Source organism: Euleptes europaea, chromosome 16 (assembly GCF_029931775.1).
Source record: "Euleptes europaea isolate rEulEur1 chromosome 16, rEulEur1.hap1, whole genome shotgun sequence".
Classification (NCBI taxonomy): domain Eukaryota; kingdom Metazoa; phylum Chordata; class Lepidosauria; order Squamata; family Sphaerodactylidae; genus Euleptes; species Euleptes europaea.
The window spans coordinates 19,811,133-19,838,471 of NC_079327.1; positions in this window are offsets into that span (position 1 = coordinate 19,811,133).

Sequence of the window (27,339 nt, forward strand, 5' to 3'; positions counted from 1 at the left end):
ATACACTTTCAACCTTAAGCAGAATCAGTAATGCAATTAATTAGTGCAAGCATACTGACGAGAAAATCTGCACAGTTCAACAAACTATGATTTTTAAACGTATTTTTTCAGGTGAAGTCATAAACCAGGGCTCCAATTAAGCTCGCTGTTTCTTGAAATTTTGCACACACTGCCCCAAGAAAGAAAGCTGCGTGGAAATCCACATGATAGTGTACAGAGTTAGAGAGCTAGTAGAATGAAGCAATCTTTTCAGGTCTTAAATATAATATTCACCTGACGACAATGGTGAATTTACGAGTCTAAGCATGGGGGGAAACTCTAACCTGCTCAAACATCATATGGAACTTCAAATGTGCAAATTTTGCTGGTGTTACTAATTTTTTGCCCTGACCTGGATAGCCCAGGCTAATCTGATCTCATCAGATCTTGACTGCTAAGCAGGTTTGGCCTTGGTCAGTATGGATGGGAGACTACCAAGGAATACTAGGGTTACTACACACAGGCAGGCAATGGCAAACCACTTCTGAATATCTCTTGTCTTGAAAATCACATGGAGTCACCATAAATTGGCTGCCACTTCATGGCAAAAAAGATGGGGGGAAAATTATCTGCAAAAAGATATGATTTCATTTTGCCACATACATTTCCTTCTCCTCGCTTTGCTAAGTAGAGAAACCATTTATATATGTATGGCTACACAGAGATGTAAGCATTAAGAACAGTTGCTTTGTTGTGCTTTATATAATGTGAGGGATCTTTTACAGTAACAGCTATGTATCCTGTCTAGGGCTGTTTAAATTTTTTTTTTGTAAAATTCGGATTCGGCAAAATTTGGGCCGTTTTGATTTGGGAAATGCCGAAGTCTGAACTCCCCCGATTCAGATCCATGGAATTCGGCGCCAAGTTCCAAGTTCGGGGAAAAAATTGGCCGAATAAAGCCATTAAAACACATTCGCGCCTTTCCGCGGCTCTGGGGGGATGTTTGGAGGTAGAGGTCCCAAAATCTCAGCGTACCTTGAAGAGACCCTTCTTGCAAGAACCCCCAGGTTTTGTGAAGATTGGGTAAGGGCCCCCCGAGTTATGTGGCCCAGAAGGGGTCCCCCCATCTGCCCATTGGAATAAAGCCATTAAAAGAGATGTACTAAAATGAATGACAAGTCTGCCCATTGGAAGCAATGGGAGAGGCTGCCCAGCCCATTGAAGATTATGGGAGAGGGGACTGTCGGTTGACTTGCATTGACTCCACTGAAATACATTACAGGGGATGTACTAAAACAAATGACAGGCTAGCCCATTTGAAACAACAGGAGCGGCTGCACAGCCCATTGGAAACAGTAGGAACCAGCCAGAGAGAGACTCACTGACCCACAGTTAACTTCACACGAAGTCAGCAACCAGTGAAAACAGTAAAAAGCACAGTCCCACACAGAGGCAATCAAGCCCACCCCCCCAGCAGAACAGGTAAACCCACCCCCCTTTGGCTTCCCCCCTCACACACACACACACACACACAGAATCTCTCCCCCCCCATACACACACACAGGAAAAAAGTATAGAGAATTACAGAGAAAAGCCCCCAAATGGGTCTTACTGTGGATGTCTTCTTCTCTTCTATCAGGAGCAGGGACTGGGAGGACTCAGGAGTAATCCTATCCAATACGATTCTAGCAGACTCACACACACATACTCTCTGGCATGGGAGGTTTTGCCTTGGATTTGCTGCTCTCTAGATGCACATTAAGGATTGCCTGCTCCCATTCATTCCAATGGGTGGATTGGGGGTGGACCCCATAAGTCAGGATTAATTGCCTTTAGTCAGACCCCGGGCTGGGGTAATGGTAAGGCCCAACTGCTGAGGCAACCAGACCCCCAGGCCGGGGTAATGGTATGGCCCAACTGCCGAGGCAACCACCAGACCAGACCCTTGGGCCGGGGTAATGGTACGGCCCAACTCGAATATGTTTTTAAAGGCTGTAATGGGCAGATGGGGGGACCCCATCCGGGCCCCATAACTCGGGACCCCCTGCCCCAATCATCACCAAACTTGGGGGTTCTTGCAAGAAGGGTCACCTCAAGCTACGCTGAAAGTTTGGGGCCTCTACCTCCAAAAATGCCCCCCAGAGCCGCAGAAAGGTGTGAATGTGTTCTTAATGCCTTTATTCCTGTGGGCGATTTTGGGGGGGGGACCCTTTCCATGCCCCATAACTAGGGAGGCCCTGCCCCAATCATCACCAAACTTGGGGGTTCTTGCAAGAAAGGTCACCTCAAGCTACGCTGAACATTTGGGACCTCTACCTCCAAACATGCCCCCCCAGAGCCGTGGAAAGGTGTGAATGTGTTTTTAATGCCTTTATTCCTGTGGGTGATTTTGGGGGGGACCCCTTCCGGGCCCCATAACTCGGGACCCCCTGCCCCAATCGTCAACAAACTTGGGGGTTCTTGCAAGAAGGGTCACCTCAAGTTACACTGAACGTTTGGGACCTCTATCTCCAAACATGCCCCCCCAGAGCCACGGAAAGGCGTGAATGTGTTTTTAATGCCTTTATGGTTATGCTGCTTATTTGGAGCCCCCGATTTGCCGAATTTATTCGGCGATCACCCCGAACTCACTGAATTCAGCTTGTTGTTTTTCCGCCTTTTTTGAATTTGGTTCCATCCGAACTAGAAACCGCCGAATCGGGATAAATTCGGCTGTTTTTCGGTTCGGGATGAACAGAATCGACAGCCCTAATCCTGTCATCTTCAAACTTCATGGAGTGGGTCTTTCTCGTTTCCCCTCTTCAGCCCACCGAGTCCCTCATGCCAGATTGTTCCTGAAGGTCAACAGACCCTCAGGAATATCATTGGGAGCAATGTGGGGGCTACAGTGGGAATGGGAAATTGGCAGAATTTACCAGCCTTGCAGTTCTGCTGGAGGAACTGTTGGGTGGATGCATGCCATTGTTCTAAGAAAATTAGAATCAAGACCTAAAGCTCAAATAACCCTGAAACTATTGTTAAGAACTCTTGAACATCTTGACATGCACCACTCTTCAAGATATGGTGACAAGCATCCTTTACTGGATGGCAGTTCATCTAACATTCCTATTAAGGCAATAAAACTGAATGTGAATATATGTTTGTTTTTACCATCAAGTAGTAGTTGACTTAAGAGCCCCTTGGCTCAGAGTGGTAAGCTGCAGTACTGCAGTCCAAGCTCTGCTCATGACCTGAGTTCGATCCCAATGGAAGTTGGTTTCAGGTAGCCGGCTCAAGGTTGACTCAGCCTTCTACCCTTCCGAGGTTGGTAAAATGAGTACCCAGCTTGCTGGGGGTAAAGGGAAGATGACTGGGGAAGGCACTGGCAAACCACCCCATAAACAACGTCTGCCTAGAAAACGTCAGGATGTGACATCACCCCATGGATCAGGAATGACCTGGTGCTTGCACAGGGGATCTTTACCTTTAGTAGTTGACTTATAGTGACCCTTTGGGGTTTTCAAGGCAAGAGACGTTCACAGGTGGTTAGCCATTGCCTGCCACTGCAAAGCAACCCTGGACTTTCTTGGTGGTCTCCTATCCAAGTACTAACCAGGGCTGATCCTGCTTGGCTTCCAAGATCTGATGAGACTGGGCTAGCCTGAGCTATTCAGCTCAGAGCAACATATGGTACAGAATATCAATTTAAAGGAAAATGTGTCTAAATGCACGTTGTGTACAGCTGTACTGTATACTCTGAGAATCTGAACAAGTGGACAGCATAAACATGTCTAGTCAACATGCATAGTCTCATAGTGATGCTGAAGAATGTACATGAGTATAACATCATTCAGGTTGTGTGGCAATATTGGTGTGTCATTTTTATGCATGCTCCCATTAGGTTACCATGTATGGCGTTACCAAATGTATGTGGAATCTATGGATATTATCTAGCAAAGTATGAAAAGTTTGTGATCAACATTGTCCAACATTACTTGGCAGATGTGTGAAATGCAATCTGTGTGCATTCTCTGTATCTTAATGGAAATGTGTGCAACTGCCGGTTAGCTCACATTGATCCCAAAATATGTTCAACGTATGTAAATAAAAATACAAAACAAAATTTTATTAATTTGTGAGTTCATTAAAAGTCAAATGAATTTTTTTAAATCCAAGCAAGAAGTGCCATTGATTCAGTTACATCTTGAATTGTGTACATTGTTCCAGATTGTCATCTAGCAATCTAATGTTGAACATTACTCACTTTAGACCTGCCTGTGATAAAAACCTGACAAGATCTACCGTGCTTAACTCTGAATTCTAGCAATGTACATATTCCTTCTAATGTGAGGAGATCATCTTATCTTTTTCTTTATTTTATTATCTTTGTTTTTGTACCCAGTGCGTCAATTTTTGCATGCAAAATTTTAAAAATCTTAGAATTAAAGAGTTTCTTAAAACATAAATCTATGCTATGAGAAAAATGAATTTAGGGCTCTACAACAATTGAATAACGGAACATAGAGATAAATGTAGTTCATTCAGATTGTTTCAACATCAATATTCCAACAGTGGATGGCTTCTTGTAAAAAGCAAAGAGAGTAACACCGCATTCCTGAGCTGCTGGTGGCCAGGGATGGCGGAGAGGAGGCGCTGCTGCGGCACTTCCTAAGCCACGGCCGCCAGCAGCTCAAAAAAAGCCTTTCCTCTTAAAATGGTTCTCTTCGCCCCATTGAGAAAAGCCAGGCTGTGCCTGCTAAAAAGCAGACGTAGCCTCACTCTTCTTGCAACCGGCATACCCGGGGTGAAAGGGGACAGGAGGCTGCCTAACAGCAGTTCCTCCCCCCCCCAGCCCGCCCTGGGAATGCCTCCTGGGACACTGGAACGCCCCCTGGAACACTGGCTCGGGCCTCTACACCGGTGGGATGCCAGCGGAAGGCCCTGCTGGCGTCCTGGGGCCGCGCTGCCATGGCAGCATCCCGAGACCAACATCCGGGCCTCCCCGCTGGCATTGGGGCCACTAACACTGGCATAAGTAGCCCAGATGCAGGAGAGGGGGCCCTAATGCCGGTGCAGCCACTTTCTGGCCTCCTAAGAGCTTTCATCCTCGAAGGTCAGGAATGCACTGTAAGTGCGGTGTAGTAGTTAGTGTCAGACTAGGATCAGGACAATGTAACTAATATGTGAAAAGGCTACCTGTGCCAAAAAAAAAAAAATTATATATGAAGTAGCCCTCCAAGCTGGTATTGTTCTAGGGAGTGGAATTTCTTTTTCCTAATTTTTTTTTTTTTTAGATATAGCCACTCATTCCTTTTATTCTCTTTTTCTCTTTCAGAAGGAGAATTTTTGTTTTACTTTCAGTTTGATTTCTCTTTGCCATTTTCTGTTACACCTCTATGCAGCCTTTTGTAGCTTCAGCCCTTGCAGGGGGTTTTTTTATGTTGCATATCACAAGGTGTTCTAGCAAGGGTGTAGGAAGGCGAAAACGCACAGTTGCTTTAGCCTCCTTTATTCCCTGTTTCAGCCAGGATTCAGCCAGGATCGAACGCACGTTCGGCAAAATGCATGCGTTCGATCCTGGCTGAATCCTGTCTGAAACGGAATAAAGGAGGCTAAAGCGACCGTGCGTTTTTGCCCAATGTTTGCCTCTGAGCATCTGCAGAGTGAAATTCTGGAATTTTGCAGAACCTCCCTTCCTTCCCCTCCTCTGTTCGAATGTCTCTTTTGATCACAACACAATTGATCCGAAACAGACCCCAAATTCCTCTTAACAATGCTACTCAAGGCAAGGATTTTTAATCATCACAACACTGATTATTCTCTATAGGAGGGGGACATAAAATACAACCTTCGCTCATTTTCTCAATAGATTTAACCATAGCTTGTGGGCCGTAATAAAGATTGTGTGAGCGAGTGATCCAAACCTCCTTTTTGTTATGTTCTGGCTTTGTAGTAGAAAGGTGAACCCCTTAACCAAAAGATAATTCACAGTGGGTAGCCGTGTTAGTCTGTCTGCAGTAGTAGAAAAGAGCAAGAGTCCAGTAGCACCTTAAATGCTAACAAAAATATTTTCTGGCAGGGTATGAGCTTTCTGAAGAAGTGAGCTGTGGCTCACGAAAGCTCATACCCTGCCAGAAAATACTTTTTGTTAGTCTTTAAGGTGCTACTGGACTCTTGCTCTTTTCTACCCTTAACCAAAAGTACACCGACGGGGTGCCCTCCAAGGGTTAATAAGCCAACGTTTTTACTAGCAAGGCACAAATCCTGCCACTCAGGGTTTCAAGTATCATCCACATAATACACCCAGCCTCTTTCAGATTAGAGAGAAAGGGGGCCAATCCTAAAAGACAATGACTGAAAGAACCTCTCAAGTCGACAGCACAAAGCGTCCATCCTCTGTGATTGGCTGGGCGATCCAGCGATGGACTCACTTCTGCTTGTCGATACAAATATAAGTTAGACCCCTTTAGCCCAGCTAGTCTTGCCTTATCATGGTAGCAAAGTTGATGAAAGGACCAAGCAAATGAATAAAACATTAGGATGGATCTAGCATGCCCAGCTGCCCCTGACAAAATGGCTCTCGTTGGGCACAATCTACACTAGAGGCCCTTCTGGTAGAACAACCCAGGCATCATTTCAATTAACAGTCCTTAAAATGGTGGCCGTTTTCTAATGAGAACGAAAAGTATTGCATTCTGCGGACAATCTTATGCACACAAAAATGAAAACATTCAGAAATCTCCTTTTCTGAGCTGGTGGGGAGGGAGTTAAAACTTCTACTGCCTCTTTCAGAAGCATTAGTTGACACACATTTGGGGGGGGGTCAGGTTTCCGTCCTTTTTTGGGGTCACCAGCAGGTATTAAAGCGCAGAGCGTCTGGTATCCAAGCAGTTAAATCTACATCAGCACTAACAGCAATGAGCTCATCTTGTATAAGCACATTTTTTCGTTAAAACCCCACAGACTTGAGAGGGGGGGGGGAACGTTAGTGCTCTTAAACAGCCTGGCTCAGAATAACTCACAATATGACGCATACCACAGGAAATAAAGTGGTATGAGGCACCTACAAAATATTTTTCAAACAAGTCATTGAAGCCGTAAGCCCTACGCCTCAACTTTAGGAAGTCACTTATTAAGAATCAACACCAGCCGTGCCAAGCTAAGCTCTCCCTCTTGGTGATTTTCCAATTGAATATTCAGGGCCCCATCTCAGCCTTGTTTTCAGGGAAGTACATGCCTGGAATGTTAGCAAGCTATTTGCTGGGGTTGGGGGGGAGAGAGAGAGAAAATGCCCACAACGGGCCCGATGTTGATCACATTAATGCGTTTGAGTGGGTATAGAGTGCAAAAGATTGAAAGTGCTTCCAGATCTCGGTCGCTGGGGGACAAAGCGGACTCTGTTCTCTGATCCGATGGTCATATTTTGCAGCGGAGGATGTGGTGCAGGAAGAAGGAACACAGCCAAGCCCTGTCTAATGGTTCCAAACGGGGCCCGGGCCTAGCTCCTTTGGCCGTTGATGAGTAGGAAATGAAACACAGATGGGTCAGATGGGTGAGGAGAGGGGGGACTGCAGGTCAGGCCAAAGAGTTGGAATAAATTAAGTGCTTATGAGGTACAGAATGGAACACTGTGGAACTGAATGGGCCGGGGAGGAAGGGAGGGGAAACATTGTTAGACACGAGGAGACAGACGTACCTTCTCTCTTCCCAGACTGCTATAAACTCATCATATCCACACTGGGATTACTACACACCCGTCCTATGAATCGCTTGCTCTAATGCGGGAATTTTTTTTCAGGCATGCGATATTTTCAGTTTTCCAAGAACGGCTAATTTGTTCAGGAGACACCTTGACGTCATTCGCTGAGAGTAAGGCTGGGACGAGACATTACGGGACGCAAAGTGGAAGCCTCGTGTCTCCTCCTCTGACCTTAGGGTTGCCAGCCTCCAGGTAGCAGCTGGAGATCTCCTGCTATTACAACTGATCTCCAGCCGATAGAGATCCGTTCCCCTGGAGAAAATGGCCGCTTGGGCCATTGGACTCGATGGCATCGAAGTCCCTCCCCTCCCCCAACCCTGCCCTCCTCAAGCTCCGCCCCAAAAACCTCCCGCCGGTGGCGAAGAGGGACCCAGCAACCCTATCTTCCCTGGTTGCGTGTAGTAAACCAAAATGTGCACTCAGATATGCATGTATCTGGCATTTGAATAAGTGCTCTGAGGTAATTAATATAGTTCTAGGGGCATACCATGTCTCTTAGACTATTAGTAGCCTCAGAATAGGGCTGGTCATCCAATCATTGACATGATGCCTTTTCTTACATAACCCCAGAAGTAACATCATCGCACCAGGGCAACACCTGAGGATTCCCCTGAAATTTACCATAGAGTTCCAGTAGAACCCTAGAGGTATGGCATCACTTCTGGAGTCACTCCAGAATTGGCATCACACCATTGCTCCTATGGTGAGTTTTTCTACAGTTTTTCTCCTGCTACCCCACCGAGTAGCAGCATGGGCTGGAGTAGGGTTGGCAACCTCCAGGTACTAGCTGGAGATCTCCTGCTATTACAACTGATCTCCAGCTGATAAAGATCAGTTCACCTGGAGAAAATGGCCGCTTTGGCCATTGGACTCTATGGCATTGAAGTCCCTCCCCTCCCCAAACCCTGCCTTCCTTAGGCTCCGCCCCAAAAACCTCCCACTGGTGGCAAAGAGGGACCTGGCAACCCTAGGCTGGAGGCTGACAGTGGGACATCTCCTCCCATCTCCTGGGAGACATGGAAGCCCTAATAACGAAATGGCCTGCACACACTTTTACCCTGAAGCCGTTTCATGACAGGATCAGAACTTGTGGCAAACCTCCATAGCAGCATCATACATTTCATGGGTGAGTATTCAAGAGGTAGAACACAATCAGATTCATTTCCAAAGGGATTTCTCCATCCTACTCTTGGCCTCATAATTTTAGATCAATGATCCATTAATCCATGTTTGTGAAATAACATGAAACAGGACTGTGTCCACCACATGGCTGTTGTTGGGGAAGAGCTGGGCTTCTCTTCAGCATCTGCCCTTGTGAGTTATATTCTACCACACACCACTGTCTGACGCCATTTGTCACCTTTGTCAGAAATGGGGCCCAATTTCCTTCCCTCTACCTTCATATTAAATTGACGTTGCATCTGTCCATTGTATAAACCTGAAAAGTGGACCTGTTCTAACATAAACACCCTTCTGCGAAATGACTCCATTTCAGATGTATGTCAAAAGAGGATTTCCTCCCATGTAGAACACCGACATAAACTGCTGAGGTACAAGATTTTTCCATTTACTGAGACCAATTTTTCACTTTTTTTTTTACACAGAAACATTACTTTAGAAGTCTATTACTGTAAAGCGGGGGGGGGGTTTAAAAAAAACAAATCAACACAGCACTGAAATTCTTTAGTGGGAATTTGATGGAGGAGATTTGGCTGACTTTCGAGTGTTTTGACCTTTGGAATCAAAAGAAAGCCTGTGGGACAAAACTATATCTTGGCAGGATGTTGTTGTCACTCTGTGAATTTTCGCGTCAGCCCTTGGCCAGGTGCCACAACCACAGTCTTGTTTGAGTAGTGTTAAGTCTCGTTGCACCTACCCCGCAGTGCCACGTCTGGTACCAAACACTATCTCCTTGGCCATAAAGCATTGCCTGTCAACGCAAACCCCTCTGGTCTGGCACCCTAATAGGGTTGAGGTGATTTGTTTGAGGGAGTTGGAAGAAATGTGTCCCACAGTTCCACTACTTCACCTCAGGGTGCATTGCCTTCAAACACCCAGCATCTCATGTTTTAAATCGATGAACGAGCTCTACTGCTGATGTAATAACATTCTTTTGCATTAATGGTTAAATGGTGTTCCTTGATAAATAATCATGATTCATTTCTTTGAGTAACTTATATAGAACCACTGCAGCATAACCAACCGTTCGTGCATGCAAGTTTGCCTACGTTTCTCTATTCTTCCTGGGGTTGTCCTCCAACCTCCAGGTACTGAATGTGAATACAAAATCACAGCAACGCTGGCCCCAATAATGTAATGACAAATATTTTCTCCAGGTGAACTGATCCCTGTCGGCTGGAGATCAGTTGTGGTGGCGGGAGATCTCCTGCTAGTGCCTGGAGGTTGGTAGAAATCCAAACAGCACACACAAAGTACTAGAAATAAGGTAATAATTTATAAAAGTGAGAATTAGTGCAAAAAAGTGAGCATATATACAAAATGAAATACAATAAGATACACATACAAAATTTCAATAGCAATCCAGCATAATATAAAATTCAGTAGAGAATATGGATATCCCATGAATCAGGTAAGTCAATATATATTGTCCATAATAGGCTTCTTTTTTTTTTTTTTTGGTGCTTATAGGCAGTTGGAAGGCAGGTATCAAAGGCAAGAGCCACAATAAGGAGATTTCAGGACATGTCGTCTAGATCAAGATCACGTTTCGTATATGGCTTCATCAGCTATATGTATCCAAAGAAATTCGCTAAATGTTTACAGTCTCAAGCAGGACCAAAAGGATTTCTACATAGGTCTCCAGGTGGACAAGATGTGTCGCTCTCTAGATACATAGGATCGGCTGATCCCATTCATCCCAATAGGGAAAAGGGGGGGAACCCATATCTCTGGACCCCCTGATCCCATCTTTGTAAAACTTGGGGGTTCTTGCAAGAAGCCTCATCTGAAGCTACTCTGAAAGTTTGGGGGCTGCACCCCCAAAAATGCGCCCCCTGCAGCCACGGAGTGGCTCGAATGGGACCTGTAAATGGAATAAAAATGCACATTAAGGGGGGACCCCTTTCGGGCCGCATATCTCGAGACCCCCTGACCCAATCTTTACAAAACTTGGGGGTTCTTGCAAGAAGGCTCATGTGAAGCTACCCTGAAAGTTTGAGACCTCTACCCCCAAAAATGCCCCCCGGAGCCGCGGAAAAGAGCCAATGTGCTTTAAGTGGCTTTATTCCTGTCACTGTGGGTGATTTTGGGGGGGGCAACCTCTTCCGGGCCCCATATCTCGGGACCCCCTGACCCAATCTTTACAAAACTTGGGGGTTCTTGCAAGAAGCACCCCCTCAAGCTACCCTGAAAGTTTGAGACTTCTACCCCCAAAAATGCCCCCCGGAGCCGTGGAAAGGGGCAAATGAGTTTTTAATGACTTTATTTGGCCGAATTTCCCCCCCAACTCGAACTAGGCGCCGAATTCCACGGATCCAAATCGGGGGAGTTCGGACTTCAGCATATCCTGAATCGAAACAGGCTGAATTCTGCCAAATCTGAACTATACCAACAAAAAATTTCAACAGCCCTAATGGAAACCATAAAGCTGCGGGACCTGGCAAGCCTACATAGGAAGGCTGGCAGGCTATAGCCCTGTCTCAGCAGCATTTGAAAACAAGCTCTGCTCTAGAAGAGTGTTTTGGGTTTTCTTTTCTTTCTTTCTTTCTTTCTTTCTTTCTTTCTTTCTTTCTTTCTTTCTTTCTTTCTTTCTTTCTCTTTCTCTTCTTTTCTTTTCTTTTCTTTTCTTTTCTTTTGGTGCAGGTGCAAAAATAGCCACAGCTGGCACTCTCATGGTGTTGTTTCCTCCTCGGGCTTGACTGTTAAATATGCTAATATCCTGAGGAGATTGAGATAGGGAGTGCAGAGGGGGATGGCTGTACCCTTAATGAAAAAATCTGAGGAATATGTCCTAAAAGCTTTGGGGTGGGGAAATGTTCCCAGCTGTTAGCCCAGCTCTCTTTCTGGAGCACATCTGGAAATGGATCTCCAGAGGGCCACATCTGGCTTCATTTCCCAGCACTCCGTCCCATTGATCTGGTTCCGTTGTGGCCCTGTGTACTCACAGTTCAAAGAAGCCTGTTAAGAAATTGCTGCCATATTGTCCAGCCGGTCCCAACGTGCAATATATGGGTTCCTAATTAGGAACATGTTAAGGGAAACAGCTCGGCGGAGATAAGCTGTTTGACTGCGTGCACTTCTTCACGAGGGTTTAGTGCCGATCCTGGAATTTTTTTAAAAGGCTTAAATGTTCGTTACCGATCCTTTTGAACTTCTGGCAGAACATGTGGCAAAGCGTGTGTGTTTTTTTTGTTTTTTTTTTTAAATTCAAATTAAAAGCATCCTAGAATAAAAATAACTCTGCTCTCCCAGACCTCTCAAATTGAAACCATTGTGGGTTGATTGATGGTGCTTTTGGGCCCTCTTTTCTACTGTCCTCATTAACATATGTGTTTCTGAGTCGCATGGTAGTCTGGGCAGGTATTCAGCTTAGGCACATCTGGACAACAAATGAATGTACACATGGCACGTCGAACAGATGCTGCTTCCCCCCACCCCCAACACCCAGCAGTTCTGAGCTTGACTGAAGGAACAAATCAAAGTGGTTTATTGAGCTTTCTTTGTCTTATGTCAAGATGTTCTTGTAATAAATAAACGAAAGAAAATACCAGTGCGGCTTAAAGGGACTTTGCTGCCACAGGAAAGGAGACAACCAGGTTGATGATAACTGCAGAATCCATGTATCAGGCTCCTGCTACTCCAATATTTCTCCTGGACCTTTTGATACAGTCCGCCATGGTATCCTTGTGGACTAGGGTTGCCAGCTCCGGGTTGGGAAATACCTGGAGTTTTTTGGGGTGGAGCCTGAGGAAGGCAGGGTTTGAGGAGGGGAGGGACTTCAATGCCATAGAGTCCAATTGTCAACGCGGCCATTTTCTCCAGAGGAACTGATCTCTATCGGCTGGAGATCAGTTGCAATAGCAGGAGATCTCCAGCTAGTACCTGGAGGTTGCTAAGAAGAACCAGTACTAAGCCAATATATACTCAATAGAATTCAATGAACAACAATTTGCATATTTCAACAATTATACGACAATACAAAAATTGTAACAGTAATATGAATGTGCAAACAAAAGTTTTTTCAACAACATAAGCAAAGACCACACAAAACAACAACACAAAACAACAGCAGTCCACAAGGGGAGGATGGAGATGTCCACTAGCAAGGGGCTTGTGAGCCTCAAACAATGATCAGTCTCAATTGGACCACAAATTGCAAATCCACGTATCAAATGTTTGAAATATGCAAGAACATGGCACAAAGTGCCCAGAGAAGCTCAGAGCGGAGCCCGGAAACACCTTCCGGATGAATAGCGTTTTCACCAATATACATTGGCTTCTTCAGCCAGCATTAAATCTCTTTGGCAGTCACAGTGGAACCCACAAAATTCATGTAGCTAAAAATAGCTTAGTCTTTAACGTTTGCCACAGTCTCCAGATAAGGGCAAGTACCTGGAGGCTGGCAACCCTAATAACTGAATAACAACGGAAGCAAATAGTTCAGAACAATGACTACCATGGAGGGGAGGCTACCCGCGTAGGTCAGTCATAGAAGTCCTTTATTGCAGTTTGGTGATGATGACGAAATGCTGAATATATGCTGAGTATATGCTTATCAGTTGACAAAGCATTGCCATCGGGTATAAATTATTAATGGCAAGCTGATGGAGGAACTTGACGAAACATGCTTCAGGATCGACCACGCGTTCTTGCCTTACTCACCATGAACGATGCTATCCTTTACAACAGTTTGACTTTCCACTAGGTTGGAGCGTGTCAGTGGATACCTTGCCTTTTAGGACTTGCACTTATTGTTTCTTCACGTCCATACAAATTTGGTTATATATTTTTTCATTAGACAATTGGAGCCCTGCGAGGCTTATCATATACCATAGGACTGAGCAAGTTTACTTCGGAGTATGTTTACTTTGGAATATATTCCTTAGCATTGAGCCCTGCAAGTCTTGTTATATTAACTGAGGGATTTATATGTAATTTGGCATGCTATCAATGCTATTCATGTGATTATTCTTTTTGTAGTGGTAAATAATATAGACTTTCTTTGGGATTTATTTATATCATGTGATTATTTTCAACTAGGTTCATAGACTAGTAGATTTGATTAGGAGCCTTCGTGCTGCCAGTTCTATTGAGTTAGTACCTGGAGGACCACCTTTGGGGGGCTAGGACTAGAAGACTTCATTCTGCTCTAGTTTCAGTCCCACCTGGAAGGTAGATTTCCAAGGGTAGTTGTAATGTTTTGCTTCTTTCTGAGCCCCCTGCTATGTAACATCTGTAATGGCACCTCTATGTAGTGTTCTGAGATGTCATGTGCTATGCTGCTTCCTTGCTTTCCTTAATGTTTCTGAATTATTTTTACTGCCACCGAAGGCTCTCGCCTTAGAATCATAGAGTTGGAAGGGACCACCAGGGTCATCTAGTCCAACCCCCTGCACAATGCAGGAATTTCACAACTACCTCCCCTACACTCCCTCAGTGACCCCTACTCCATGCCCAGAAGATGTCCAAGATGTCCTCCTTCTCGTGATCTGCCTAAGGTCATAGAATCAGCATTGATGACAGATGGCCTTCTAGCCTCTGCTTAAAAACCTCTAGGGAAGGAGAGCTCACCACCTCCCGAGGAAGCCTGTCCCACTAACCGTTAGAAAATTCTTCCTAATGTCTAGATGGAGACTCTTTTGATTTAATTTCAACCCGTTGGTTCTGGTCCGACCTTCTGGTTCTGGTCTGACCTTCTGGGGCAACAACTGGCACCCTCCTCTATATGACAGCCCCTCAAGTAATTTAAGATGGTAATCATGTCCCTTCTCAGTCTTCTCCTCTTCAGACAAAACATAACCAGCTCCTTCAACCTTTCCTCATAGGACTTGGTCTCCAGACCCCTCACCATCTTTGTTGCCCTCCTCTGGACACGTTCCAGCTTGTCTACATTTTTCTGAAATTGTGGCACCCAAAACGCTATTACAACTGATCTCCACCCGATAGAGATCAGTTTACCTGGAGAAAATGGCTGCTTTGGCAATTGGACTTCAATGACATTGAAGTCCCTGCTCCCAAATCTCCAGGTATTTCTCAATTGGGGGTGGAGCCTGAGGAGGGTGGATTTGGGGAGGGAAGGGACTTCAATGCCACAGAGTCCAATGGCCAAAGTGGCCGTTTTCTCCAGGTGACCTGATCTTTATTGGCTGGAGATCATAAGAACATAAGAAAGGCCATGCTGGATCAGACCAAGGTCAATCAATAGAGTTGCCAACCTCCAGGTACCATTCAAAAAAATGTAAATTCAACTGTAAATTGGTAGTATTCAAAAATCACAGATGTAGGCTAATGATTCACTTATATCAATATTTATAAATATAATTTCCTCAGATTGCACTATTGCTTAAAAGCAATAGTGCAATCTGAGGAAATTATATTATTAAATATTGATATAAGTGAATCATTAGCCTACATCTGTGATTTTTGAATAAAACCTCCAGGTACCAGCTGGAGATCTCCTGCTATTACAACAGAAAAAAACGACTGCTTCGGCAATTGGACTCTATGACTCTGAAGTCCCTCCCCTCCCCAAACCCCGCCCTCCTCACGCTGTGCCCCAAAAACCTCCCACTGGTGGCAAAGAGGGACCTGGCAACCCTAAACAGGATGCTGGACTAAAGAGACAATTGGTTTGATCCTGAATGGCTGCTCTTGTTATCCAGCAAGGGTGCATACCTTCAGCATCTGTGTCCATATCACCTGAGTCTGGGTGTGAGGATATGAGTGTGGGGAGCACATCCATTAGATAAAACAATTCTACTAGTATTTTATATTAAACTCTGAGAGATCAAATGGGGGAAATGGCTTTAAAAGCATATATTTAACAAGGAGCTGGATTCAGAAAGATAAAAGAAAAGCCTCTGAGCAAAGGGTCCCCTCCCTCAATCCTGGGAAACTTAGACTGATAACAGAAGAACACTTTAAAGTGTGATTTGATTTGCAACATGTGGAGTTTTACAGAATTGCCTGTATCTCCATTCCATTTGACAGAGCAGTTTTAAAAGAGGCTAATACAGAAGACAGGGGAATGTCTGTACAAAATTAATAAAACAGCTAAATGTGTGCTTGACGTTACTATTATATCACTTTAAGGGGTTCAAATCAACAAGCCAAGATTTAGTGAGCAAAGATTTCCCCCCTCTGTTAAAATTCGTGTTGTGGTTCAGCAGACTTTGGTTGTTAACACATGGCTGGGAAGAAGAAGCAGAAGAAGCAGAAGCAGAAGAAGAAGCAGAAGAAGAAGAAGAAGAAGAAGAGTTGGTTTTTATATGCTGACTTTCTCTACCACTTAAAGCAGAATCAAACCGGCTTACAATCAAACCATTTGGGCTAGTCACAGCTCTCTTAGAGCTCTCTCAACCCCACCTACCTCACAGGGTGTCTGTTGTGGGGAGGGGGAGGGAAGGTGATTGTAAGCAGGTTTGATTCTTCCTTAACTGGTAGAGAAAGTCGGCATATAAAAACCAACTCTTCTTCTTCTTCAATGTCCAGGCATCCTAAGTCACTCACTCCAACATGCATGTCCCCCGTTGGAGGCACATGTGAATAGCACGTCCTCAATATCCTACAGTTTCAAGACTGGATTAAAATATTTGAAAGGTACCCCCGGGTCACAGAGGTAAGACACAATGGATCGGAAGGGAGCTGGCACTGTGTTTAATTGTTGCCAATTTTTCAGCACGCCAACACTCCCTCTCACTACTGTTCTCAAACAAACAAAACAGAAGCCCACAACGTCTGGTGGCACAACGCCACAGTAATTTGTCGGGTTGTCATGATCTGTTCATTTTTCAGATTTCAGGAAGCTTGATTAATTTGGATCTCCATGGAAACCATTCAGAAATTCAGGTAACCCCGCTGAGGGAAACCGAGGAAAAGAATGCTTTCCAAGTGGATGGCCAACGCATTTAATAACTCTATGACTTGATTTATAATGATTTAATGGACAGTGGCAGCTGAAGATTATTGCAGACATTTCTAAGCTGGGCATGCTAGAGAGCTGCTAGATTTCAGCAAGAAATAAATTAAATGGTGAAACAGGTCCGTGTCCCCAAACTGCCCGTGCACAGAGGAGATTGCCTGACCTGTCTCTGGGGTGAACATGGCCTCACTTATTTACAGTCACTCTCTTCTGGGGGAGTGCACATTCTCTTACTCTGCGTCCATAAAAAAGAAAGGACAGAATTATCATCGTTCGTAAATGGCCACCCGCACCATCTCTAGCAAGTGGCTAGCCTCTTCTGAAAGCAGGTAATTCGGTCATGTTCTCCAAACAGCGAATGGAGCTTCATACAATGCCAGTTCAGACTGGAGCTGGGGGCCCACGTGACTGAATATTCCCTCGTTCAAAAAAATAAATAAATCCCCTTCACAGAGAAAGCTAGATGTCAGCAAAAAAAGGTGCCTAGTCGTCTCCCTGAAATGCTCCTTTTCTAATCACAAAAATATACACTAACCTATGCTCGTACAAAATGTCATAGAATACGCATAGAACAGCCACAATACAGTACTAAATATCAAAATATCAAAATATATTAAGCATGTGTGTATAACCAAATATAGGACAACATTATCAACAAGTGTCCACATATATCTAATCTACTCATGCCGATAAGACACAATCCGACAAACCCAAGTGTTCACATACAAAAAAATCACACAAATTCAACGTTTTTTTGTGGGTCATGGATGTTGAATTTATGTGATTTTTTATGTATTGGTTGGTTATGTGCTTGTGTAAAGTGCAGTCAAGTTGTAGCTGCCTTATGGCGACCCCTTTTGGGGTTTTCATGGCAAGAGACTGACAGAGGTGTTTTGCCAGTGCCTTCCTCTGCACAGCAACCCTGGACTTCCTTGGTGGTCTCCCATCCAAATACTAACCAGGGCTCACCCTGCTTAGCTTCTGAGATCTGACGAGATCAGGCTAGCCTGGGCCATCTACAGTATGTCAAGGCATATTTGGTTATACACGCATGCTTAATATATTTTGATGCTGAAGTACTGTATTGTGGCTGTTCTATGTGTATGCTCCTTTTCTATGCATAGGAATGTTTTTTGATTGCAGAGCATTCCATCGTGTTGCCCCCATATGGAATTTGATTGGTCCAAGTTGGACACAGAGTTGCCATCACCTCATCTGTTGTTTGTTAAAACTGTTGGGAACCAGCAGCCAGATGTACTAACCAAAGTCCAATCCAAACCATGACCATTGTTATATACAAGTGGGAACTCGCAAGGACTTGTGGGAGGCATTGCATTTCCCCCTCCGCCACTATTTTCTCTTTCCCTTTCCTGAAAGCCCCATTGGCTTCTCCCCTTTTCCTGCTTCCTTCTCTCCTTCCAGGGTTGCCAACCTCCAGGTGGGGCCTGGAAATCTCCTGGAATCACAACAGTTACCCCAACTATAGAGATCAGTTCCCCCATAGAGTTATCAGCTCCAGGTTGGGAAATTCCTGGAGATGTGGGGGTCCCTCTGAATAAAATGACTACTTTGGGGGGTGGACTCTATGGCATTATATCCTGCAGAGGCCTCTTCCCTCCCCAAACCCTGCCATCCTCAGATTCCACTATAAAATCTCCAGGAATTTCCGAACCTGGAGTTGGCAACCCTAGTCAAGCTTGGTCCCTGTAAGTCCTCCCTCAAAGGCCAAAAATAGGCCTGAAAAGGACCCTGCCATCTCCTCCTGACTTTTTACTTGCAGAAACCCAGCCTGTGGTTGCTTAGCAGCAGCCACTAAGAGAATTCATTGCTTAAAGCTACATGGGCTTCTTTTATCCTTTTTTGGGATGTTTTAAACCCACCCACCCCAAATGTTTTTTTTTTTTTTTAAGATTTCACATTTTTCTGCTAATCTGGGACCTTTTCAGGTTTGTATAAATATCTGTCTTGCCCGTTCACAGTTGGTGGGGACACCAGCATCTTTTATCCGTTGTGGGGAGTTTAAACCCCCCAAAAAACTATTTTGTATTTTGAGGAGGGGCTGTGGCTCAGTGGTAGAGCATCTGCTTGGCATGCAGAAGGTCCCAGGTACAATCGCTGGCATCTCCAGTTAAAGGGACTAGGCAAGTAGGTGATGCGAAAGACCCCTGCCTGGAGAGCGGCTGTTGGACTGAGTAGACGATACTGACTTTGATGAACAAAGGGTCTGTTTTAGTATAAGGCAGCTTCGTGTGTTCATGTTTTTAAAAAACCACGTCTTACTGTTTTGTTTTGGAACCACGATGCTTTAGAAAGTTTCCTGGTGCACCCCCAACTTCAGAAAGACACCCATGTTGTGAAGAGACTACATTTGCTGACAAAGGGAGCTTTGACTCTTTAAAGCTTATACCTTGCAAATCTCGTTGATCTCTAAGAGATCTCTCGTTGATCACTAGCTGTATATTTGCTGAAGTCTGAGACGTGTAGAATCTGAATTCACGAAGTCTGAGACGTGTAGAATCTGAAGAGAACAACACTGAAAAGTATCATTTTTTCAAGCTGTTTCCAAAGGGGAGAAAAGCAAATCCCATCTGCAGGAAATACTTCATATAACATGCAGAAATCTCCACTTTGTGGGGAAAGCAATCTTGGCAAAGCAATGACATTTTTCATATTATCGTTGGCAGCTCTGAGCATGCAAGTACAATACCTTCCGCTCCCGAGGTTCCACATTTCAGAAAGTTTTGTTCTGGTTAATTAAGCAACAAAGCAGAGCAACTGTTGTTTACTCTTGATATTACAGGAGCGTTAATTAAGAACTAATGAACTGAGCAGAAATTACCCGCTGGAGTGGCAGTTTATTACTCTATCAGACAACGGGGCGCAATCTGTTCCTCGTGATTATTTCTATTCTCTCACATTTAAATCTAGCAACCTCGTTTATCTTGAACATAAGGAATGTAATCAGCCAAAGAAGAAATTGTTTCTTTTGCCTGCCACATGTTTCGACTTAGTTTGCAGATGTTAATGGCAATGAATGATTGGCCCGCATTCTTGAGGCTCTTCTTCTCTTGCGTTTGTTTTCTTGGAAACGATTGGAAGAGAGATCAATATTTGTTTTTGTGTTTTCAACAAGTGCTCATCTGGTACCTATACAGTTTTGCGGCAGCTGTGTGTGGTCTGTCTTTCTGCATACTTTTCGTTTTCTAGGAAGAGAAATCAGGACAGATTGCGAAAATCTCGCTTAGAAAGACTGATGAAAATCCTGCTTTGCTGGCTGGGGGAAATGCTGAAGCTGAGGGTCACTGGTCTGTCCGTCAATCTTCGATACATTTACACAGTTTGAAACTCCAAACCCTTAATTCTAATAAGCAGCATTTGCAAAGTTTATTTTAAGTCGTTGAGTGTGCTCATGTGCATTTTAAACATCCCGTTAATCCAACAAAGGAACTATTCAAGCACTATTAGACTTGCAGATGTGGGGTTGGATCCAGCCAGCTTTTTTACTCAATCTTACCAGCGTGGTGTAGTAGTTAAAAGCGGTGGTTTGGAGCGGTGGGGTCTGATTTGGAGAACCGGGTTTGATTCCCCACTCCTCCACATGAGCAGCGGAGGCTAATCCGGTGAACTGGATTTGTTTCCCCACTCCTACACATGAAGCCAGTTGGGTGACCTTGGACGAGTCACACTTTCTCAGTCCCACCTACCCCACAGGGTGTCTGTTGTGGAGAGGGGAAGGGAAGGTGATTGTAAGCAGGTTTGATTCTCCCTTAAGTGATAGAGAAAATTGGCATATAAAAAACAACTCTTCGACTTCTTTCATGTGACAGAGAACAGACCACACCTTTCCCTCTACCATGGGTATATCATAACTTACTAAGATAGTAGGATGGAGCTTACCCCTATCCTCCCACTTCACTGAACAAGCTTTGAAGCCTTCTCCCAGCTTAAAGCCCTTCCCTCTAACTTAAGTGGCCCCTCCTCTTGGTCACTAAGTGGGTTGTGGGCACAGGGCATGGAGACCTTTGACAAGGATCCTTTCCAGTCATCTGGGCACTAGGACCGAGGTGCAGTGCAGAACCTGCCAACAAAGAAAGCACCTGCACATTAATGACATGAAGGAATGAAAGGAGCAGAGCGCACAGCCTCACCAGGCTGGTGAGCTCTCAAGGGGCCGGATCTGGGCCCCGGGCCTTTTGTTTGACACCCCCGATCTAGAAGCAATTTTAACAGCCTTGGCAGGGGAAAGATTAAAGGCCAGGATACTTGCCCCACCTAATTTTTTATGTTACTGTTTTAATAACCAACTCTTATTCTTTAGCAGAAGGCTTAAGATCACAAATTTAGAAGCTTTGGGTACATTCTTAGGTGGGGTGAAACATTGTTTGAGATGGGACGGTGTTTCAGTTGGCTCCACCCTGACTATGGAACCAGAACATAGCCAAATGCAAGCAGTTGCACAAAAGCATTCCAGAAACTCTCCCTATGGGTGGAAAGCATTTGCACTTGACAGGCTTGCTAGAGTTCCTTTCAGCCCTGTTAACTCCAAATAGCTTTGTGTAGTTGTGCACCCATGTATCTGTTAGTTACCAGGTGCTTCGTACCCTGCTCCGCCCATTTTTTCCATAATATATAGGGTTGTCAGGTCCCTCTTCACCACCAGCGGGAGGTTTTTGGGGCAGAGCCCGAGGAGGGCGGGGTTTGGGGAGGGGAGGGACTTCAATGCCACAGCGTCCAGTTGCCAAAGCGGCCGTTTTCTCCAGACGAACTGATCTCTATTGGCTGGAGATCCGTTGTAATAGCAGGAGATCCCCAGCTACTTACCTGGAGGTTGGCAACCCTAATAATATATCAGCCAGAATAAATTTAATGCAAAGGACTAGAAATTTCTATAGGTACAGGTGAATTGATGGCTGTAAAAAGACAGGGCTGTAATTAGCCCTCAGTATTTGTGACAGAATAATATATTCATTTTATTTCAATATTTAAGCCCTGCTTTTCTCCCCAAAAGAGACACAAAGAAGGTCATAACACTGTTCTCCTGTCTTGCATTTTATCCTCATTAAAAACAACTCTGTGAGGGGGGCTAGGCTGAGAAAGAATTTCTCTGTTGGGCTCAAGGTCACCCTGTAAGCTTTACGTGATAGAGCTGGGATTTCAAACCTGTGTCTCCTAGATCCCAGTCTGACACTCTAACTACACACAGGACAAAAACTTTGCTTTTATGCTATCAAAATGGAGACGAATGTAAGGAAACCAAAGTCACTTAAAAGCACTGATAGGTGCAATTAAAACCACCATGACCTCTCCTCTTGTCTCCCGGTCCTGCTATTTACCTTGAAATCACCCTCTGGCTTTTGTGTCACTTTTTGGTTTCCAGGGCCACGGAAGATTCTTTTCCTATAATCAGAAACAACCTCCTGCTATAAATGCCTCGACTCCACAGGACATTCCTCCTCCCCGCTTCCTTTTTAAAATTCTTTTCTCTTCCTTCCTGGGAGACCTTTGTGAAAGGAAGACACGGCTCTTGGTTGGATAGCCGTTGACCTCAGCGACATGAGATGTGTCCTGAGAGGTACCTGAAATAGATGGAAAAGGATGGACGACAGAGCGTATCCCATTGAATTCCAGATGATAAAACTGGATTAAAAAGAAGGGAAGAGGGCAGGCCAATAGCTGTGGTGACGCTTACGGAATATATTCCATTCAATTCCAGATGATATAAAACTGGAGGGAAAGGAGGGAAGAGAGCAGGCCAGTAGCTTTGGTGACGCTTACGGAATATATGCCATTCAATTCCAAATGATAGAACTGGATAGAAAGGAGGGAAGAATCTACTGTGAAACTATTGAAGCTTAAGCTTTAGGGGCCCCAATCCCAGAGGGGCCCTGAAGCAATTTTCTTTTTTTAATGAGGGAATTTCTCAACAAAATCAATTGAGCTTTTTTAAAGTGTTTGTTATTAAACTAAGGGTATTTTAGTGATAAGCTAATATTGACCTTAGAATATGCTCTAATACCCTTTTCATATGGCCTCAAAATGTCCCTGTAATTGGTCAAATGTCAAAATTTTCTCAGGGGCTTGCAGTGCCTGAACCCCCAGCTGTGTGGGCTTGCAGAGCTCTCCAGAGTATTAATAGCCTACATTATGGTGGCTAGATTCTTGAATCCTTCGTTGGTGCATGGCTTAATAGTGCTACAGCTCAGCCCTTAGGCTACAGCCAATCGGAACATAAAAAGACATCTGAATTCTCAATTCAGGATATTGTCGAAGGCTTTCACGGTCAGAGTTCATTGGTTCTTGTAGGTTATCCGGGCTGTGTAACCGTGGTCTTGGTATTTTCTTTCCTGACGTTTCGCCAGCAGCTGTGCAATCTGACAAAATAGTTGGTAGAATTGTCCAGTCTTTCAGTGTCTTGGAATAAGACCCTGTGTCCTGTTTGTGTCAGTCTGGTTGGCCAAGTCTGCAGTATCTTTCATGTTCTTTTATCCTTGTTTGTATGCTGCATTTTGTTGTCCCGATGTAAACTTGTCCACAGCTGCAAGGTATACGATATACTCTTGCAGAGGTGAGGGGGTCTCTTTTGTCTTTTGCTGATCGTAGCATCTGTTGTGTTTTCTTGGTGGGTTTAAACACTGTTTGTAGGTTATGTTTTTTCAAAAGTTTCTCTATCCTATTCAGGCTTCACTCGTCTCGCTTGTGCATTTTAACACCAAAAATCAGATTTTCACCTCTTTATCCTTATGAGCCCCCTCTGATGACCTTCTACCTCTCTATTAGAGAACGGACCAATACATCTGCCATAGAACAACCCCACCGAAGAAGGTCCCAGTGGTTACCCAGACCTCGTTGCTGGTTTTGAAGGGTCTCCCATAACAGTTCAAGCTTCAGGGTCCCAAAAATGTAGGTCCGCCACTGGGGCCAGCAACTGTGGTGATACTTACAGAACATATTTCATTCAACTTCCCGCCCCATGTGTAAATAAGACTGACCTGAGGGGGTGCCTGTCTGTTTGCTTGGATTGTTGCTCCGTCTTTGGATTTTGTTTGTTTTAATTGGGTTTTATTCCTATAAATCTTAATATTACTGGTATAATTTTAAATGATGTAACCCACCCTGAGCCAGCTTTGGCCAGGGAAGGTGGGCTAGAAATCACCAAATGGCCAATGACAAGCGTGCTTTCCAGGGAGACCTGCAGATGCACAAAGGGTGGGGCACATCTCTCTAACAGTGCATTCAGCAAGTGGAAAAGTAGAAGCGGTCCTTGTCTCAGCTTTGCTGAGGGAGAAGGCAAGCGGGTTTAGCAGGAGGCCTGATGGCTAGACAAAATTGTTTGGGTGCGCTTGTAAAACAAGAAAGACTGGATTACCTTCTTTGTCACCCCCATACAATCCACTTGCTTTTGAGCAGGCTACATTACCCCCCCTTTCCTTCCCCTCACCACCGTCCATTCTTTACAAACTCCTTATTGCCAAGCCTTACCCTCGGTAGAAAACAACACACTATAAATTTGTTTACAGCCTCCATTTTATTAATGGTGGCAATCAGAGCTGCTTTTTATGGATAGGCTTCCTTCTCCCCAGCCCCTGGTTTGTCAGCTGACTTGGTGGGAACCCTGCGGGGGGGCTTCCAAATGGACAAGTTTACTATCTGCCCCCATGCAAAGTTCCCCAAGCGGCATCTACAGCCCAGTTTCTTTTGTGCTCGTTCACCACCTGTGATGCCGGAGGGCACAAGGTCAGAGAAAGGAGCTTCCTCGGTTTCCCTGCAAAGGCCGCCTCCATTGATCTGCGGTTGAGGGCTTGTTTTGGTTCCTCCCATCATGACTCTGTGGGGCTGTTTGGATATTTTTAATTGAAAGACAAAGCACTTCCTTCTCCAAACTTGGCATCTCTGAGGGATGCAGGGGCGGGGGGGGGGGTACCCCGTCCAAAATAATTAAGAATGTCAGGGAAATTCTTTCCTAACTACCACAAGATGAATGCGTTTCATAAGGCAGTCAAATCAAAAAGAAGCCTGTCGCTGCAAGGATCTTCAGCTGACCCATTTTCTTATTCCTGCTGTCTAGGGTTGCCAGCCTCCAGGTACTAGCTGGAGATCTCCTGCTATTACAACTGATCTCCAGCCAATAGAGGTCAGTTCACCTGGAGAAAATGGCTGCTTTGGCAATTGGGCTCTGTGGCATTGAAGTCCTTCCCCTCCCCAAACCCTGCCCTCCTCAGGTTCCACCCCAAAAACCTCCCACCAGTGGCGAAGAGAGACCTGGCAACCCTACTGCTCTCTGCAAACCAATTTGGAGACTGTAGGAAACACAAGTTATTTCAGACATATTTAGCTATTATTGATTCAGAAATATCGCCTTGAAAAGAGTGGGCTACAGGACAAGCATAGGATTTGGAGCAACTAGCCTGTCCTCTGCAATAGTCTTGTTGGTGGACAACCTGAGTGGTTATTTATCAGACACACAATGGACATTTTTTGCCTCACAGATGCCTGGCAGCCCATTTCAGCTGCATGTGTATTTATGTTTTATTTTCTGACATGCTGAAGAAACAACATATGAGTGTCAGGAATCGGGATTCTTTCCTATTCAAGTGTACAAATCACACAAGAAGATGTGCAGGCCCCATGCAGTTCACACACTCTTTTCCTTCCCATGATCCCTACCAGGTTATGAACCTGCCAACTTACCTGACCTCTTTGATGATCTTCACATGTTGTTGAACTTATTTCTCTCTTACCTCGCTGTGAGGTTGGGTTGTAGTAGTTTTTGCCTGTGTTTAGGAATTATAATATAGATTGTTGTATGCTTTAGTATATTTCATGTTAGTCTCATTATAAATTGTTTATATATTGTTAGATTCTTTAGCCTGGTGTTGTTTTGTTTCCTTTCTTTTATCCCTTAGAAGCTCCTTGATCCATTGATCTTGAGCAGCATATATCTAATGTTTGAGGGATATAAGGAATGAAATAAATCTTACCACTGACAATGTAGCCTTGGGATCTCTGTCACTTAGTAAAAAAGGCATTATGTCAGACACAGAGGCATTAGATTTATATGTTAAAAGGGGAGAGATATAATGTGATTGAAGTTCCTCGAAAAAGCAGCATTCCAAGAGGGCATGAGCTAATGAATCGATAGAGCCAGAAGAGCAAGGACAGGTCCTGTCTGGATATGGTATATTCAAAATTCTGCCCTGCATAACCATAGAGGGGTTAGAATTCAGTCTAGCTCAGTGGTCGGCAAAACGCGGCTCCCGAGCCGCATGTGGCTCTTTGGCCGGTTGAGTGATGCTCTCGAGGAGGAGGCGGCAGTGGCGCGCTGCGGCTCCTCCCTGCAGGTGGAGGCAGTGAGCGGCCAGTGAGCGGGCAGGCGGCTATCGCCTCGCTTCTGCTCCCCCCTGGCTCGCGGCCCTCCGCTAGGGGGTGGAGGTGCGGGGTCGCGGCCCTGGCAGGCCGGGCCGGCTGGCTGGAGGAAGGACTGGGGAAGCACACCCCCTAGAGCCAGAGGGCGAGGAGCCACGGGGAGTCGGCTGCGGCCGAGGTAGGTGCGGGGCAGGGCGGGGACACGGGAAAGAGCAGGCCAGGGGCGCTGCCTTCTGCCCGCCCTCCGCTTCGGAGTCTCCCTCACCGCAGCTGGACTGGCACTTAACACACACACACACACAGAGAGGGATGCACATTTTCCCCCAACCGAATTCTCAAAACTCTGCAGGGGGGCTTAATTTTGAGTTTGGAGGACGCGCATGGGGGAAGATGTGCATCTATGGAGCGGCAAAGCCAAGGCAAAACCTCCCATACACTTGGTGAATAATTTTGGGGCTGAAACTTGTCAAAGTGTTACGGGGTGTGGCAACGGAAATGATCCGTGAACACATAAAGGTGCCTTCTACTGAATCGGAAGTCGGCATTGTCTACTCAGACTGGCAGGATCTCACCTACTTGCCTAATCCCTTTAACTGGGGATGCCGGGGATTGAACCTGGGACCTTCTGCATGCCAAGCAGATGCTCTACTGCTGAGCCACAGCCCCTCCCCTAAAAGGTCAGTGTTCTATGTTGAACATATAAACAGTGTACCTACCTATATAGTTAAGTTTAAGAAATTTGGCTCTCAGAAGAAATCTCAATCATTGTACTATTGATATTTGGCACTGTTGACTAATGAGTCACTGGTCTAGCTAAACAGAAGGCTCTAGAAAGATGAGGAGTTGTCAAATAATAAGTATAAGCAGGCAAACCACGTGGTGGTGGTATTCCGAAGAACTGGGATGAACAAATGCGGCAAGCACGAAAAGTAGTGCTGTTATAATGAAGCTCTTTGATGCACTTTTTAAGTTTGGTGAAAGCTTCAGTTTTCCCAAGATCTAATAACATATCCTGCAAGAAGCCCAACAATGACAATTTCTCATCTAAGACTTTTTTGCCATGAGGATTTAAAAGGGTCGTGCTTCAGAGAAGCTAGGAGCCCCTCAGTGCCAAAGCACAGATTGTTTTGTTTCAGTCAAGTAACTGAACCCAGGCAAC